Source organism: Nerophis ophidion, linkage group LG21 (assembly GCF_033978795.1).
Source record: "Nerophis ophidion isolate RoL-2023_Sa linkage group LG21, RoL_Noph_v1.0, whole genome shotgun sequence".
NCBI classification, from domain to species: Eukaryota; Metazoa; Chordata; class Actinopteri; order Syngnathiformes; family Syngnathidae; genus Nerophis; species Nerophis ophidion.
The window spans coordinates 33602734-33621272 of NC_084631.1; the positions used below are offsets into that span (position 1 = coordinate 33602734).

General features: G+C 40.7%; 1 protein-coding gene across 1 annotated transcript in view; it reads right to left on the minus strand.

Annotated features, from left to right (window-relative positions):
* The window catches only part of csmd2 (CUB and Sushi multiple domains 2), an 819059-nt gene that overhangs the window by 566106 nt on the left and 234414 nt on the right, over nucleotides 1-18539 (minus strand). The window lies entirely within an intron of this gene.

Consider the following 18539-nt stretch of genomic DNA (forward strand, 5'->3'; position numbering starts at 1 on the left):
CGGTGGGCAGACTTGGGGACGGCAGCTATTGATCCATTGCTCAAGCCCAGACTGATTGCCCAAACTGTAGTTTTAGATGTATGAACGCTGACGCAGCATAATGAAAGGGACCGGTTTGCTTTCTCAAGAACTGAGCTTTTGTCAGGGCAACGTACCGACGGGTTTACGAGTAATCCAAATAGGTATATTAGGTCTTTGAAAAATTATGCAATTTTGTCATTCTTATAGCCGGACCTGCCTTCCAGAATCAGAATCATAAATACTTTATTAATCCCCGAGGGGAAATTAACATTTTCAGTACAATCCCGTTCAAGATAAGACAAACATTACAGGGAGACAGAACAGGATCGCGGACAGGTCTGCCAACTTCCGGCGGCCCTTACTAAAAAGGTGGGGGGAGTTGAGGGGGGGAATCGGTCTAAGCCTGGGCCCCTGGAGAGGGGGTCCAGACTGAGGCCAAGGGAAAAAAACATCTGATACATCTCTGCGCTGCTGATTCGCCTCCGCTTGGGATGTTTTCCTGCTGGCTCCGCTGTGAACGGGACTCTCGCTGCTGTGTTGGATCCGCTTTGGACTGGACTCTTGCGACTGTGTTGGATCCATTATGGATTGAACTTTCACAGTATCATGTTAGACCCGCTCGACATCCATTGCTTTCCTCCTCTCCAAGGTTCTCATAGTCATCATTGTCACTGACGTCCCACTGGGTGTGAGTTTTCCTTGCCTTTGTGTGGGCCTACCGAGGATGTCGTAGTGGTTTGTGCAGCCCTTTGAGACACTAGTGATTTAGGGCTATATAAGTAAACATTGATTGATTGATTGATTGATTGATTGATTGATTGATAGCCATAGCACACATCCCTCTCACATGTGTGTAAGAGGGAAACATCCAACATCAAAGTACTGGATCAAAGAACTCTCAATAACTCTCAAGCCTGGGCCCCTGGAGAGGGGGTCTGCAGTGTATCTACTGTTTACACCCCCATGTCATGTAGCTACGACATTCCAAACGAGGTATATTTCTTCATGAATATACTGAGGAGCTGCAGATGCTGTGTTTGACGTGTTTCAGTTGGTTCTATCCACTCAACAAACTGGACGGTAAAACATGACCTTTGGTACAAAGACATACATATCGTTGGTTACTCAAGTATGTCTGCGTCTTGCCCAAGGACGTAATGGGTGTCCCGAGGATGGCGGAAGCTGGGATCGAACTTGAAACGCGAGCTATTTTTAGACCCATGTAACGTACTAGCGTCCTTTGAAGAGCCAGGCTACACATGGACTGCAAATCCTTTACTGTTGGAAAGAAAAAAAAGGATATGGAGAACATTAATGATGACGGGCTGGTTTACAAAAGGTGAGTCACGATTGGCTAAGTGAAGGCCAATCAGAGACAAGACAGGGCGGGTCATCGCGTTTTAACCACAAAAAAAATCCAAACATTGCCTGCAGCGATGGCAGAAACCACGTGATGTGAGGGTCTGGTTTAAATATTTTAGAATGTATTAATAGGCCATTTATCTGTACTTTTATATAATTCACATCATTTTATGAACGGACCATTTTATTCTGGCTGACTAACAGCTGTGTGAGCAAACCACTAGTGAGTAGGGGGGCGATGGGAAAGTGTCTATGCCAATTAGCCCAAGCTGCTTTGTTAAAGAGGAACCGCACGCTTTTTTTTTTTTTTTTTTTTTTAGTTTTGCCTGTCGTTCACGATTGTTATGAGGGACACAGACCCACGTTTTCTTTTCTTTAGGATTTTAAAGATAATAAAAAAAAACGCTTGGAAGATGCGGCTGATGAGTATCACCGTTGTTGCCTTCAAAGCCTCTAAAACAGGGGTGCCCACACTTTTTCTGCAGGAGAGATACTTTTCAATTGACCAACTCGAGGGGATCTACCTCATTTATATATATCATTTATATTTATTTATTTATGAAAGAGACATTTTTGTATACAAGTTAAATTTGTTTAATGATAATACAAGCATGTGTAACACATATAGATGTCTTTCTTTCACAAAGACAAGAATTTAAGTTGGTGTATTACCTGATTCTGATGACTTGCATTGATTGGAATCAGACAGTAATGATGATAACGGCCACATTTTCAAATGGAGGAGAAAAAAAGTTGTCCTTTCTGTACAATACCATATGAAGGTGGTTGGTTTTGGGCATCTAATTCATCCAGCTTCCATACACTTTACAAGAAAAACATTGGCGGCAAATTCCGTAGCTTGCTTGATTGACATTCACGGCACCCGAGGGTCTTGTGAGACGACGCTGGCTGCTGCCAGTTCATTAGTATGAAAAAATGACGGAGAGGAAGGCGAGAAACACTTTTTATTTCAACAGACTTTCGCGCCGTCCCTTCCGTCAAAACTCTAAAGGCCGACTGCACATTTCCTATCTTCACAATAAAAGCCCTGCTTCATGCTGCCTGCGCTAACAAAATAAGAGTCTCGGAAAGCTGGCGTGCACAAGTGATGTGCACGCCAGCTTTCTGAGGGATCGCTTGTGCACGCCAGTTTTCCGAGACTCTGTATTTAGTTAGCGCAGGCAGCATGAAGCAGGGCTTTTATTGTGAAGATAGGAAATGTGCAGTCGGCCTTTAGAGTTTTGAAGGAAGGTACGGCGCGAGAGTCTGTTGAAATAAAAAGTGTTTCTCGCCTTCCTCTCGGTCATTTTTAATAATAATGATCTTGCAGCAGCCAGCGTCATCTCACAAGACCCTCCGGTACCGTGAATGTCATTTAAGTGACGTCTTGGTGAAGATTGATGATCACTAATTTTTAGGTCTATTTTTTTTAAAAGCCTGGCTGGAGATCGACTGACACACCCCCCGCGGTCGACTGGTAGCTCGCGATCGACGTAATGGGCACCCCTGCTCTAAAACAATTTCAAAAACCTCCATCAACGTTTTATATACACACTGCAAGTGTATATCTAATGTAATAACAGACACATTCATAACAATATGTGGAATATACACACTTGAAGTATATATATATATATATATATATATATATATATATATATATATATATATATATATATATGTATATATATATATATATATATATATATATATATATATATATATATATATATATGTGTATGTGTGGGAAAAAAAAATCACAAGACTACTTCATCTCTACAGAACTGTTTCATGAGGGGTTCCCTCAATCATCAGGAGATTTTAATGGAACCATTCGCATACCACGGTTTGTATAGAGCACAGAGTGGGTGGGTACAGGCAGGCGTAGGGGCGTGGTGATTGGCTCATGTGTTACCTAGGAAGTGTCTCCTTCTGTGACGGCATGCTGATACAATTTTACTGCGCTTGTTGAGGGATGACAGCTCTGGTTGGTATATAATAAGCAGTTTCTCTTTTAAGCATAGGTTGCATCTTTTATTACCACTGATGTAAGGTGTGCTGAATGCAAGAATGTGCCATGTAATTGAATATTCAACAATATTGTCTTTGAGGTTCCAAATGTGCTTGCTGAGTTCTGTAGAATTCCGCAGGTTTTGGTTTCTAAAAGAAGCCTTGTGATTGTTCCATCTGGTTTTGAACCCCCCCTCGGTTAATCCTACGTACGTGTCGGATGTGTTAATGTCCTTGCGTGTTACCTTCGATTGGTAAACGACTGGTGTTTGTAAGCACCCCCCGTTGAGAGGGCAATCAGGTTTTATGCGGCAGTTACAGTCGTTCTGTCTAGGGGCAGACTGTTGCGATCCCTCACTCGGATCTTCACATATTATTGTTTATTGTTCCATTTTTGTTTTCATTATCCGTCTGACCTTCTTATTTCCTGTTTAGTCCATCACCGTGGTTACTTATTATTTTCAACTGCTACTCCCGGTCCACGAACACCTATTTTTCTAATCACCTTCACTATATAAGCCGGGTATGTCCCTCCAGGAATGCATTGGCTCGAACACAGCAAGAGGTAAGATATAATGAAGTTTGTTTAACAAACGGAGCTATGAACAAAAACACTGGTGCCAAAGAAAGGCAAGCAAAAGACACTAGCATGAAAGCTAGGATAAACAACTAGGAAACAAAAATGGCACATAGGCACAAAAGGGAAAAACAATTCAATAGCATGAAAACTGGAAAAACACAAAGGTTTAGCGTGAAAAGCTAGCGAGAAAATACATACGAGAAGTAGCAGTCGTCACTTGTTGCCTGTGAGAAAATTATGAACCCAGGCAGAATGAACAGAAGAGGCTGGCTATATAGGAGGGTGATTAGACAAACAGGTGTGCGTGGACCGGTAGTAACAGGTGGAACTAATATGTAACCATGGTGACGGACTAAACAGGACATAAACAATGGAAAAATAACTATGAATATGTGTAGATCCGAGCAGCGGATCGCAACATAGACGACCCTTTTGCAATTGGTTTATTGTGATTTGAAATAATTTGTTGGATGTTATTCATACAGCTGTAGCTCAATTTAATGCTGTTCTTGTTGAATACTTTCCTTTGGGTGTTGTCTTTGGGGAAGTGTTTGTCAATCAGAGTGACCAACTGGTGGCCAATATTAGTTGAGACGTTTTTGCTGTATGGGGGGTTGTACCAGATGATGTTGTTTCGTTTTCTGCTCTTTTTTGGTTGGTTTCCTGCCGTGGATTCGTAGGTGAGGGTGAAGTTGTATCCGCTTTCATTATGTGCTTTCTGGTATGGGGGGGTTGCTTGGTCGAATTCAGCTTTGCTAGATGACAGCATCGATAGCCTGTATAGATATTATATATATATATATATATATATATATATATATATATATATATATATATATATACATATATATACATATATATATATATATATATATATATATATATATATATATATATATATATATATATATATAAATAATGTACAGTAGTAACAGACACCTCCATAACAATATATAATATGTACAATATACACACTGCAACAGTATATACTGTATAATGTAGCAACATACACCTTCATTTATTCCATAAAACTACCGTTGTTTGTGGTAAATCATATTGTATTATTTTTCTATATATACATTTTTTCCTGTCTTAAAGTTATTCATTTATTTTTTTTAAAACCGTGTTGCATGTTAAAATGGTGGTGTTTCACCACCAATTTAATAGATTTCAAGTCATTCCTATTTTCTTCTATGTCCCACTCTCCCTTGTGGAGGGTGTCCGGTCCGATCCAGTGGCCATGTACTGCTTGCCTGTGTATCGGCTGGGGACATCTCTGCGCTGCTGATCCGCCTCCGCTTGGGATGGTTTCCTGCTGGCTCCGCTGTGAACGGGACTCTCGCTGCTGTGTTGGATCCGCTTTGGACTGGACTCTCGCGACTGTGTTGGATCCATTATGGATTGAACTTTCACAGTATCATGTTAGACCCGCTCGACATCCATTGCTTTCGTCCTCTCCAAGCTTCTCATAGTCATCATTGTCACCGGCGTCCCACTGGGTCATTATTGTCACCGACGTCCCACTGGGTGTGAGTTTTCCTTGCCCTTATGTGGGCCTACCGAGGATGTCGTAGTGCTTTGTGCAGCCCTTTGAGACACTAGTGATTTACGGCTATATAAGTAAACATTGATTGACTGATGAGCAGGGCTGATTTGAGAGGCGAGTTCTTCGGAGTTACGAGCTATGTGGTGCAACAAAAGGTGCTCATACTGTAAATCAGGGTACTACTGTAAGAGGAAACAGAATACAAATACAAAGAAGTGACTTAAACTCAGGACGTCAGGCAGATCACTTTCAAATGTCCCCGCAATGCAAGCATCACCTTTTTGAAGAAGGTATTAATAGTCTGCGGAGGTAGGCAGAGGAAAAGATAATTGCATGACAGGGTGAAAGAAAGAAAGATCCAGATGAAATGTGCGATAGCCCAATCCGGAGGTTGCTTGACGCAGTGATCCCTGAAATCCTTCTGACAGTTTTTGAAAGAAGTACACTTGCTCGATGAAAGACTGCACAAATCTATGTGAGGCTAGGTAGAACTGTTGGAAAATTTCTGATAAAACTCAAGCTGAAACGTTTAAATAATTCACAGGAATACGGTTAAAAGTATATTATCTTGATCCGCGGGACTTCAACCAAATGCAATAAACACAACTCACCGTTTGTCTCGGATAACACGCTTCACGATGAGAGCACCACTTAGAGTAAATGACTATAGAATATGTAATGAAAGTGCGTAGACTTTCATTAGACAATCAGACGGAACGATCCGCTCAGATGCTTTATGACGCAGAGGCGGCGGAGTGAGGCAGAAACGCCACAGCACAGTCTCGCCCCTCGTCGACGTGACCGGACTCGAGATGCTGCATTGAATTACCAGCAAGGCTCTGAGGCAAAGTGCTTTCACTCACGGAAGTCGGCGTTCTGGAAAGCATCTCCCGGCGTAGCAAACGTTAACCTGATCCGCTACTACGCACATGCGGCGATACGGCCGTCGCTTGTTGAAGTCATGAACGAGGACCGATTCGACGTAGTTGGAGCGGCGTCGAACCCAAACAACAGACTACGCAAACAGAGTTTTTTTTGTCCGCAGAAATTGAAGCGTATCGAGCTGTTTCGGAGACTGCTCAATCGCTCAGGTTTGTCGACTCAATCAGCGCGGAGCAGTGCTTTCCAACAACAAACTCCCTCTCCCACAAACTAAAACACACACAGATCAAAGTGTTAGATTGTAGGAGTGAAGAAATGTGTCGGTGCAGAGGGAGCCGTCCACATGCTGAGTTGCTGACTACCTGTCGCTGTCTTGAATCAGGAGAGTTTAGGTTGAAAAAAAAGTCAAAGGATGTACCAAGAATGCACCAAGAGGAATTTACCCTACATAGGGAGAGTTTAGGTTGAAAACAAAGTCAAAGGATGTACCAAGTAAGTACCAAGGGTAATTTACCCTAAATCAAGAGAGTTTAGGTTTAAAATAAAGTCAAAGGATGTATGAAGAAGATCCAAATGGGATTTAACCCTAAATCAGGAGAGTTTAGGTTTAAAACAAAGTCAAATGATGTACCAATAAGTTACCAAATGACATTTACCCTTAATCAGGATAGTTTAGGTACAAAACAAAGTCAAAGGATGTACCAAGTAAGTACCAAGGGGAATTTACCCTAAATAGAGAGTTTAGGTGTAAAACAAATATCAAAAGATGTACCAAGAATGCACCAAGAGGAATTTACCCTAAATAGGGAGAGTTTAGGTTGAAAACAAAGTCAAAGGTTGTAACAAGAAGGTACCAATGGGAATTTACCCCAAATCAGGAGAGTTTAGGTCTAAAACAAAGTCAAATGTTGTATGAAGAAGATCCCAAAGGGAATTTACCTTAAATCAGGGAGAGTTTAGGTTTAAAACAAAGTCAAAAGATGTACAAATACGTTACCAAGGGGCATTTACCCTAAATCAGGATAGTTTAGGTACAAAACAAAGTCAAAGGATGTACCAAGAAGGTACCACGGCTGTTGTACACTAAATCAGGAGAGTTTAGGTTTAAAACAAAGTCTAAGGATGTACCAAGTAAGTACCAAGGGGAATTTACACTAAATCAAGAGAGTTTAGGTTTAAAATAAATTCAAATGTTGTATGAAGAAGATCCCAAGGGGACTTTACCCTAAATCAGGAGAGTTTAGGTTTAAAACAAAGTCAAATGATGTACCAATAAGTTACCAAATGACATTTACCCTAAATCAGGATAGTTTAGGTACAAAACAAAGTCAAATGATGTACCAAGTAAGTACGTAAGGGGAAATTACCCTAAATCAAGAGAGTTTAGGTTTAAAACAAAGTCAAAGGATGTACCAAGAATGCACCAAGAGGAATTTACCCTAAATAGGGAGAGTTTAGGTTGAAAACAAAGTCAAAGGATGTAACAAGAAGGTACCAATGGGAATTTACCCCAAATCAGGAGAGTTTAGGTCTAAAACAAAGTCAAATGTTGTATGAAGAAGATCCCAAAGGGGACTTTACCCTAAATCAGGAGAGTTTAGGTTTAAAACAAAGTCAAATGATGTACCAATAAGTTACCAAAGGACATTTACCCTAAATCAGGATAGTTTAGGTACAAAACAAAGTCAAAGGATGTACCAAGTAAGTACCAAGGGGAAATTACCCTAAATCAAGAGAGTTTCGGTTTAAAACAAAGTCAAAGGATGTACCAATAATGCACCAAGAGGAATTTACCCTAAATAGGGAGAGTTTAGGTTGAAAACAAAGTCAAAGGATGTACCAAGTAAGTACCAAGGGGAATTTACCCTAAATCAAGAGAGTTTGGATTTAAAATAAAGTCAAAGGATGTATGAAGAAGATCCCAAGGGGACTTTACCCTAAATCAGGAGAGTTTAGGTTTAAAACAAAGTCAAATGATGTACCAATAAGTTACCAAAGGACATTTACCCTAAATCAGGATAGTTTAGGTACAAAACAAAGTCAAAGGATGTACCAAGTAAGTACCAAGGGGAATTTACCCTAAATCAAGAGAGTTTAGGTTTAAAACAAAATCAAAGGATGTACTTGGAAGGTACCATGGGTGTTGTACCCTAAATCAGGAGAGATTAGGTTTAAAAAACAAAGTCAAAGGATGTACCAAAAAGGTACCAAGGGGAATTTACCCTAAATCAGGAGAGTTTGGGTTTAAAACAAAGTCAAAGGGTGTTCAAAAAAGGTACCAATGGGAATTTACCCTAAATAAAAAAGTTTAGGTCCAAAACAAAGTCAAATGTTGTATGAAGAAAATCCCAAGGAGACTTTACCCTAAATCAGGAGAGTTTAGGTTTAAAACAAAGTCAAATGATGTACCAATAAGTTACCAAGGAGCATTTACCCTAAATCAGGATAGTTTAGGTACAAAACAAAGTCAAAGGATGCACCAAGAATGCACCAAGAGGAATTTAACCTAAATAAGGAGAGTTTAGGTTGAAAACAAAGTCAAAGGATGTACCAAGAAGGTACCGTGGGTGTTGTACCCTATATCAGGAGAAATTATGTTTAAAACAAAGTCAAAGGATGTACCAAGTAAGTACCAAATGGAATTTACACTAAATCAGAAGAGTTCAGGTTCAAAACAAAGTCAAAGGATGTACCAAGAAGGTACCAATCTGAATTTACCCTCAATCAAGAGAGTCTAGGTTTAAAACAAAGTCAAACGGTAAATTGCTTGTACTTGTTTAGCACTTTTCTACCCCTTTTTAAGGAGCCCAAAGCATTTTGACAGTATTTCCACATTCGCCCATTCACACACTGATGGAGGGAGCTGCCATGCAAGGCGTGAAGTGTCTTGCCCAAGGACACAACGGACGTGACTAGGATGGTAGAAGGTGGGGATTGAACCAGTAACCCTCAGATTGCTGGCACAGCCACTCTACCAACTTCGCCACGCCGTCCCCTCAAAGGACGTACGAAGAAGATACCAAGGGGAATTTAACCTAAATCAGGATAGTTTAGGTTCAAAACAAAGTCAAATGATGTACCAGGAAGGTACCAATGGGAATTTACCCTAAATCAGGATAGTTTATGTTCAAAACAAAGTCAAAAGATGTACCAGGAAGGTACCAAGGGGGATTTATCCTAAATCAGGAGAGTTTAGGTCAAAAACAAAGTCAAAGGATGTATAAAGAATGTACCCTAAATCAGGAAAGTTTAGGTTTAAAACAAAAGCAAATGATTTACCAAGAAGGTACCAATGGAAATTTACCCTGCATTAGGAGAGTTTAGGTCTAAAACAAAGTCAAATGATGTATAAAGAAGATACCAAGGGGACTTTACCTTAAATCAGGAAAGTTCAGGTTCATAACAAAGTCAAAGGATGTACCAGGAAGGTACCAAGGGGAATTTACCCTAAATCAGGAGAGTTTAGGTCAAAAACAAAGTCAAAGGATGTATAAAGAATGTACCCTAAATCAGGAAAGTTTAGGTTTAAAACAACATCAAATGATCTACCAAGAAGGTACCAAGGGGGATTTACCCTGAATCAGGAGAGTTTAGGTCTAAAACAAAGTCAAATGATGTATAAAGAAGATACCAAGGGGACTTTACCTTGAATCAGGAAAGTTCAGGTTCATAATAACAAAGTCAAAGGATGTAACAAGTAAGTACCAATGGGAATTTACCCAAAATCAGGAGAGTTTAAGTTCATAACAAAGTCAAAGGACGTACCAAGAAGGTACCAAGGGGAAATTACCCTAAATCAGGATAGTTTATGTTCAAAACAAAGTCAAAATATATACCAGGAAGGTACCAAGGGGAATTTACCCTAAATCAGGAGAGTTTAGGTCAAAAACAAAGTCAAAGGATGTATAAAGAATGTACCCTAAATCAGGAAAGTTTAGGTTTAAAACAAAATCAAATGATCTACCAAGAAGGTACCAAGGGGGATTTACCCTGAATCAGGAGAGTTTGGGTCTAAACAAAGTCAAATGATGTATAAAGAAGATACCAAGGGGACTTTATCTTGAATCAGGAAAGTTCGGGTTCCTAATAACAAAGTCAAAGGATGTAACAAGTAAGTACCAATGGGAATTTACCCAAAATCAGGAGAGTTTAGGTTCATAACAAAGTCAAAGGACGTACCAAGAAGGTACCAAGGGGAAATTACCCTAAATCAGGATAGTTTATGTTCAAAACAAAGTCAAAAGATATACCAGGAAGGTACCAAGGGGAATTTACCCTAAATCAGGAGAGTTTATGTTTGAAAGAAAGACAAATAATGTACCAGGAAGGTACCAAGGGGAATTTACCCTAAATCAGGAGAGTTTAGGTCAAACACAAAGTCAAAGGATTTATAAAGAATGTACCCTAAATCAGGATAGTTTAGATTTAAAACAAAATCAAATGATCCACCAAGAAGGTACCATGGGGGATTTACCCTAAATCAGGATAGTTTATGTTCAAAACAAAGTCAAAAGATATACCAGGAAGGTACCAAGGGGAATTTACCCTAAATCAGGAGAGTTTATGTTCGAAAGAAAGACAAATTATGTACCAGGAAGGTACCAAGGGGAATTTACCCTAAATCAGGAGAGTTTAGGTCAAACACAAAGTCAAAGGATTTATAAAGAATGTACCCTAAATCAGGATAGTTTAGGTTTAAAACAAAATCAAATGATCTACCAAGAAGGTACCAAGGGAAATTTACCCTGAATCAGGAGAGTTTAGGTCTAAAGCAAAGTCAAATGATGTATGAAAAAGATACCAAGGGGACTTTACCTTAAATCAGGAAAGTTCAGGTTCATAATAACAAAGTCAAAGGATGTAACAAGTAAGTACCAAGGGGAATTTACCCAAAATCAGGAGGGTTTAGGTTCAAAAGAAAGACAAAAGATGTACCAGGAAGGTACCAAGGGGAATTTACCCCAAATCAGGATAGTTTATGTTCAAAATAAAGTCAAAAGATGTACCAGGAAGGTACCAAGGGGAATTTACCCTAAATCAGGAGAGTTTGGGTCAAAAATAAAGTCAAAGGATGTATAAAGAATGTACCCTAAATCAGAAAAGTTTAGGTTTAAAACAAAATCAAATAATCTACCAAGAAGGTACCAAGGGGAATTTACCCTAAATCAAGAGGCCCTGGCTCTCCCTTAGAGATAGGATGAGAATCTCTGCCATCCAGGAGGAACTCAAAGTAAAGCCGCTGCTCCTCCACACAGAGAGGAGCCAGATGAGGTGGTTCGGGCATCTGGTCAGGATGCCACCCGAACGCCTCCCAGGGCACGCCCAACCAGTAGGAGGCCACGGGGAAGACCCAGGACACGTTGGGAAGACTAGGACTCCCAGCCGGCCTGGGAACGCCTCAGGATCTAGACGAAGTGGCTGGTTGAAAGGAAAGTCTGGGCATCCCCGACCTCATGTGTGGATGGTTGGCATAATATATATTTCTAACCCAAATTACACAACCTCCCACGGCACACCAGACTTGATCTGAAAAACACTGTATTAGACCAAGTCCTCGGGGAGGAGGAATTCTTTTTTTTTTTTGTTTTTGCATTTTGCAAGACCATTCCACTGTGACGCTTGATCCGCATCTTTGTTCTTGAAGGCAGCTTTCAAGGTTGTCTTTTTTTTTTTTTTTTTATAAGGCTGCCTTTTCCCAATCCTAACTCTGCGGGGCTGCCAGTCAAAGCCTTGTTTTCGCGTGGAAAAATGGAACGTAATAGGACAAGATAAGGCTCTTACAGTCGTGGTCTCCACGGTGAGGAGTACACATCTTTCATATGGTGGAGATTAGCATACGTGTGTGACCATACAAAAAAAGGAAAGGGAATGAGTTAATCATAAAAATAATATTGGATTGGATTTACGAAGCTACTTTTAAGATAACCAAAATGCTTCACCGTGGAACCCGTTATTCATCCACTCCACATTCCGACACTGTGAGTGGCAGCTTGTACATCTTCCTCCACCATCGCAACCTCACATTCCAGACACTGCGGTGGAGGTAAGGTGGCTCATGTCTTGCCCCAGGACACAACAGCAATCTTGCGGTTTCTGGACAACCTTCCCTAGTCACTGACCCGTTTTCTGCTCAATTTAGGATCACTTGGGATTGGTTGTTTGAACCTTTTTGGTTGACATCTCTGAAAAGATTGACATAAATACATAACAAACCCAACAATAAAAAAAAAAGAGAATAGGTACGATAATCAATTTGATCGACAAACCCCAAAACCAGTAAAGTTGGCACAAAATGTAAATAAAATCAGAACACAATGATTTGCAAAAACTGTCTCTACTTATATTCAATTGAATAGACTGCAAAGACAAGAGACTTAACGTTCAAACTGAAACACTTTGTTATTTTTTGCAAGTATTAGCTGATGCCCGCAACATGTTTCAAAAAAGCTGGCACAAGTGGCAAAAAAGACTGAGACAGTTGAGGAATGCTCATCAAACGCTTATGTGGAACAACCCATAGATGAAAAGGCTAATTGGGAACAGGTGGGTGCCTTGATTGGGTATAGAAGCAGCTTCCGTGAAATGCTCAGTCGTTCACAAACCAGGATGGGGTTGGAGTCACCACTTTGTGAACAGAAGTGTGAGCAAATTGTCGAACCGTTTAAGAACAACATTTCTCAACAAGCTATAATTGCAAGGAGTTTAGAGATTTCACCATATATGGTTTGTAATATCATCAAAAGGTTCAGAGAATCTGGAGAAATCACTGCACGTAAGCCATGATATTACGGACCTTTGATCCCTCAGGCGGCACTGCATCAAAAAGTGACATCGGTCTGTAAAAGATATCACCACATGGGCTCAGGATCACTTCAGAAAACCACTGTCAGTAACTACAGTTGGTCGCTACATCTGTAAGTGCAAGTTAAAACTCTACTATACAAAGCCAAAGCCATTTATCAACAACACCCAGAAAACGCAGCCGGCTTTATTGGGCCCGACCTCATTTAAGATGGACTGATGCAAAGTGTAAAAGTCTTCAGCTGTCGGACGATTCCACATTTCATATTGTTTTCGGAAAATGTGGACGTTGTGTCCTATGGACCAAAGAGGAAACGAACCATCCGGACTGTTCTAGGCACAAAGTTGAAAAGCATCAGTGTGTAAATGATATCACCACATGGGCTCAGGAACACCTCAGAAAACCACTGTCAGTAACTACAGTTGGTCGCTACATCTGTAAGTGCAAGTTAAAACTCTACTATACAAAGCCAAAGCCATTTATCAACAACACCCAGAAAACGCAGCCGGCTTTATTGGGCCCGACCTCATCTAAGATGGACTGATGCAAAGTGTAAAAGTCTTCAGCTGTCGGACGATTCCACATTTCATATTTTTTTCGGAAAATGTGGACGTTGTGTCCTATGGACCAAAGAGGAAACGAACCATCCGGACTGTTCTAGGCACAAAGTTGAAAAGCATCAGTGTGTAAATGATATCACCACATGGGCTCAGGAACACCTCAGAAAACCACTTTCAGTAACTACAGTTGGTCGCTACATCTGTAAGTGCAAGTTAAAACTATACTAAGTAAAACAAAAGCCATTTATCAACAACACCCAGAAATGCCGCCGGCTTTATTGGGCCCGAGCTCATCTAAGATGGACTGATCCAAGGTGTAAAAGTCTTCAGCGGTCGGACGATTGCACATTTCATATTGTTTTCGGAAACTGTGGACGTTGTGTCCTACGGACCAAAGAGGAAACGAACCATCTGGACTGTTCTAGGCACAAAGTTGAAATGCATCAGTGTGTAAAGGATATCACCACATGGGCTCAGGGACACTTCAGAAAACCACTGTCAGTAACTACAGTTGGTCGCTACATCTGTAAGTGCAAGTTAAAACTCTACTATACAAAGCCAAAGCCATTTATCAACAACACCCAGAAACGCCGCCGGCTTTGCTGGGCCTGAGCTCATCTAAGATGGACTGATGCAAAGTGTAAAAGTCTTCAGCGGTCTGACAATTCCACATTTCACATTGTTTTCCGAAACTGTGGACGTTGTGTCCTACGGACCAAAGAGGAAACGAACCCTCCGGACTGTTATAGGCACAAAGTTGAAAAGCATCAGTGTGTAAAGGATATCACCACATGGGCTCAGGAACACTTCAGAAAACCACTGTCAGTAAACACAGTTGGTCGCTACATCTGAAAGTGCAAGTTAAAACTCTACTAAGTAAAACAAAATCCATTTATCAACAACACCCAGGCCTGTCTCTCATTGAGAATGAAGCGTAAAAGACCACAAAGGAGTGTTGAAAAACTTAAGCTGTACATCAAGCAAGAATGGGAAATAATTCTACCTGAAATGATTAAAAAATGTGTCTCCTCAGTTCCCAAACGTTTACTGAGTGTTGTTTAAAGGAAAGGCCATGTAACACAGCAATGTGTTGCTGCCCTTAAATTCTAAGTTAATGCTTATTTGCACATGAAAAAAACAACTTTCTCAGTTGAGACATTAAGCATCTTGTCTTTGCAGTCTATTCAATCAAATATAGGTTGAAAAGGATTTGCAAATCATTGTATTCTGTTTTTATTTACATTTTACACAATGTGCCAACTTCGCTGGTTTTAGTGCCGACTGAATCGACTCTTATCGTTATCACTCGATTGAGAAGCGCATTAATCAAAATCGTATCAACTTGGCAACTTGGCCATGGTACCTGTGATACCCAGCTGGAAAAAGAAGTACCTTAAACAACTGGATTGGGAGCCCAAAAACAAACAGAAAAACAAATGATTGTGTTACAGAAGTTATGCCCACATGGTTTTCGTGGACCACAATCCGGTATGAAGACGGTCGTCTACAAGATATGTAAATAGGATGAAGTACTTCAGGCTGAAGGACTGCCATTATTGAATCCAAATGACAAGATTGCGGTTGCTGAGTGGGCTTAATAAATATGTGCTTGAGTTCATAACTATTAGGCCATGTCCTTCGAGGAGCCAAGTGGTGCTGTTTGCGATTTATCTTCTCCTTGGAAGCTTTACCTCACTTAAATTCCGATGTTTCTGGCATTGACAGCCCTAGTCTGGCATCCATGGTCCTGGGACATTGAGCATTGCACACTCTCTTGGGAGACTGGGCAAATCCCGACAATGATAGGGCCCCAAGACACCCTCCCGGTAACAGTTAGAGCTAACACCTCAGTAGGAGCATTTAAGTCCCAATTTACATAGTTGGTGACCACAGATGAACGCTAGCTGTCCAAAGTTGGGACCCAGGGTGGACCACTCAGCTGTGCATCAGTTGGGGACGTCTGCTGACTTGTCTCCACTCAAGATGATCTTCTGCAGGTCCCTCTATGGACTGGACGCTCACACTACTATGTTAGATCCACAATGGACTGGACTCTCACAATATTATGCGAGATCCACGATGGACTGGACTCTCACACTACAATGCGAGATCCACAATGGACTGGACTCTCACAATATTATGTTAGAGCCACTATGGACTGGACTCTCACAATATGACGCTAGAGCCACTATTGTCTGGACTCTCACACTATTATGCTAGAACCAGTATGGACTGGACTCAAAATATTATGCTAGATCGACTAGGGACTGGACTCTCACACTATTATGTTAGATTCACTATGGACTGGACTCTCACACTAAAATGCCAGATCCACTATGACTGGACTCACACTATTATGTTAGATCCACAATGGACTGGACTCTCACAATATTATGTTAGATTCACTATGGACTGGACTCTTACACTATTATGTTAGAACCACAATGGACTGGACTCTCACAATATTATGCTAGAACCACTATGGACTGGACTCCCACACTATTATGTTAGCTCCACTACGGACTGGACTCTCACACTATTATGTTGGATCCACAATGGACTGGACTCTCACAATATTATTTTAGATTCACTATGGACTGGACTCTTACACTATTATGTTAGAACCACAATGGACTGGACTCTCACAATATTATGCTAGAACCACTATGGACTGGACTCACACTATTATGCTATATCCAATATAGATTGGACTCTCACACTATTATGTTATATCCACTACGAACTGGACTCTCACACTGCTATGTTAGATCCACAATGGACTGGACTCTCACAATATTATGTTGGATTCACTATGGACTGGACTTTCACGCTATTATGTGAGATCCACTATGGACTGGACTCTCACACTACTATGTTAGATCCACAATGGACTGGACTCTCACACTAGTAGTATGTTAGATCCACAATGGACTGGACTCTCACAATATTATGCTAGATCCACTATGGACTGTACTATCACAATATGATACTAGATCCACTATGGACTGGACTCTCACACTATAATACTAGAACCACTATGGACTGGACTCACAATATTATGCTATATCCACTACGAACTGGACCCTCACACTGCTATGTTAGATCCACTATGGACTGGACTCACACTATTATGTTAGATCCACTACGAACTGGACTCTCACACTGCTATGTTAGATCCACAATGGACTGGACTCTCACAATATTATGTTAGAACCACTATGGACTAGACTCACAATATTAAGCTATACTCACTATGGACTGGACTCTCACACTATTATGTTAGATCCACTACGGACTGGACTCTCACACTACTATGCGAGATCCACTATGGACTGGACTTTCACATTATTATTTTGGATCCACTTTAGACTGGACTCTCACACTACTATGTTAGATCCACAATGGACTGGACTCTCACAATATTATGTTAGATCCACAATGGACTTGACTCTCACAATATTATGTTAGATCCACTATGGACTGGACTCTCACAATATTATGCTGGATCCACTATGGATTGAACTCTCACACAACAGTGCAAGATCCACTATGGACTGGATTATCAAACTATTACACTAGATTCACTATGGACTGGACTCTCACACTACTATGCGAGATCCACGATGGACTGGACTCTCACAATATTATGCTGGATCCACTATGGACTGGACTCTCACAATATGATGCTAGATCCACTATGGACTGGACTCTCACACTATTATGCCAGAACCACTCTGGACTGGACTCACAATATTATGCTAGATCCACTATGGACTGGACTCTCACAATATTATTCTAGAACCACTATGGACTGGACTCTCACACTACTATGCGAGATCCACGATGGACTGGACTCTCACAATATTATGCTAGATCCACTATGGACTGGTCACTCACACTATTATGCTAGAACCACTATGGACTGGACTCAAAATATTATGCTAGAACCACTATGGACTGGACTCTCACACTGCTATGTGAGATCCACTATGGACAGAACTCTCACAATATTATGCTAGAACCACTATGGACTGGACTCTCACACTATTGTGTTAGATCCACTATGGACTGGATTTTCATATTTTTATGTTAGATCCACTATAGACTGGACTTTCACACTACTATTGCAAGATCCACTATGGACTGGACTCTCACATTATTATTATTTTAGATCCACTATAGACTGAACTCTCACACTAAAATGCTAGATCTACTATGGACTGGATTCTCATATTATTATGTTAGATTCACTATGGACTGGACTCTCACACTACTATGCAAGATCCACTATGGACTGGACTCTCACAATATTATGCTAGATCCACTACGAACTGGACTCTCACATTGCTATGTTAGGTCCACAATGGACTGGACTCTCACAATATTATGTTAGATTCACTATGGACTGGACTCTTACACTATTATGTTAGAACCACAATGGACTGGACTCTCACAATATTATGCTAGAACCACTATGGACTGAACCCTCACAATATTATGTCAGATCCACGCTGAACTGGACTCTCACACTGCTATGTTAGATCCACAATGGACTGGACTCTAACAATATTATGTTAGATTCACTATGGACTGGACTCTTACACTATTATGTTAGAACCACAATGGACTGGACTCTCACACTATTATGCTAGAACCACTATGGACTGGACTCACAATATTATGCTAGATCCACTATGGACTGGACTCTCACACTGCTATGTTGGATCCACAATGGACTGGACTCTCACAATATTATGTTAGATCCACAATGGACTG